Genomic DNA, 1,845 nt, shown 5'->3' on the forward strand with positions numbered 1-1,845 from the left:
GCTGGTATCTTCACGTTTAAATGTCCCTCCTCACGCAGGCCAATAGGAATCCAGAAGGGATGACATCACGGCTTCCTATTGGATCGCAAGACACGGGACATTGAAGCCGCCAATCAGGTTCGCTCCAACAAGCTGCTACATGCGCCCCCTACGGAGGTAATATTCTCGGGAAGTAGGGGGTCACCGGAGCTGAACGTAACGTAGTTCAGCTCCGGAAATTCCCTGCTTCCGTCCTCTAAAAAATAAAAATGAAACAAACTGCAACTTGTGCTGCTATAACTACTTCTTGATGTTTGTATGTGCTAAGCATGTATTATGTGATGCTTGAAATGGATCGCACTTCACTCATAAAGCACCAGCTTCAGCTGTCCCGTACAATGAATACAGTTTCATCATGTTAGCACCTGATGTTATTAGCGGTTCTCACATGTGTGGTCCACTGTATTTGAATGCATACTATTAAATGAAAGTTTTAACTTAATTCAATCTACAATACAATACTTTGAGGACCTTTATTATTGTATAAGTATCTCTGTGCCGACACACTTGCAAAGTGCCTATCCCATACACAGACAGTTAGTGCGTGTTTAATGGGCCTGTAACAGGGACTTATCCCTGTTAAGAATCTTGCCTCTAATCCAGCAGTGTGCTGGTTGATTGCAGGTGTGCAATCAACCACTCCACCTGCCTAATCACAGCTCTGTGAAAAAGCCTGTTCCCAGAAACAGGAGAGGGATTTTTCCTCAGTACACAAGGGTGCTGACAAGAGGAAAGAGGTCTTTAGCAGAAAGGCTCTGCTGAGATCAAGACACCCAAAGACCTATATTCCTGGACCCAGGAACCTAGCAGAGACTGACATGAATGGACACCTGCTTTAAGATATCTCTTGAGACTTTGGGGAATAGGGCGGTAATGGGATTATCCCTCCAGCCCTGGAGAAAGGGACTGGGGAAATAAGTTAGCCCTTAAACAGGGATAGGCGTTTGTTGTTTTCATATGTTTTGCTGTTTTAAAAGGGACAGGCGCTATAAAGCCTTATTTTAATTTCACCTTAAAAAACGGTCTCCATTGCATACCTCTGCACACATCTCTTACAGGGCCATTATCTGGTGATAGTGTCTTTTGCTTCATCAGTGTTTTCTTTCTCCTTTTGCCTAAGTATCAGCCCTAGCGCACCTGTCTATGCGTTGACCTCGGGTCACTCTAGGTAGAGCGGGTTTCTCTATTTCTGTTTCTATTAATAATAATAATAACTTTATTTCATATAGCGCTTTCTCCCAATGGGAACTCAGCGCGTCACAATTACAGCACAGCGCGCAGACGCAGCACATAGAAATGTTACAGACCCAGCCCCTGCCCAGCTGAGATTACAATCTGTTTTTGGTGCCTGAGGCACAGGGAGGTAAAGTGATTTGCCCAAGTTCACAAGGAGCCGACACCGGGAATTGACCCAGGTTCCCCTGCTTCACTCTCACTGTCGCTAGTGTCAGTGTCAGTGCCATTTGCCAAACCACTTTTAGCAGATTAACCAGCAAAGTTTTATTTATTCCCCCTGCGTATTTCCATTTTTACTTGAGCTGCCAGTGTTAATTGTGATGCATCAGTATATTTATTTTGCCTACATTTCCTCTCATACATCAAAATTAAAGACAAAGACATCCTTGATGTGACACTGCTGAGTGATATCAAGACATCTGTCACCTCTGCATCCCTCTTGCGGATACAATACTTGAAAGAACAAGATGATGGGGGAAAGGACAGATGTTCTCTGGTTAATTGTGACAACTGCCCCATCTGTTGCAAAACATGTTTCCACTGATCGGATCCTTGACTCGTATTCCTAAA

Source organism: Ascaphus truei, chromosome 15 (genome assembly GCF_040206685.1).
Source record: "Ascaphus truei isolate aAscTru1 chromosome 15, aAscTru1.hap1, whole genome shotgun sequence".
Taxonomy (NCBI): domain Eukaryota; kingdom Metazoa; phylum Chordata; class Amphibia; order Anura; family Ascaphidae; genus Ascaphus; species Ascaphus truei.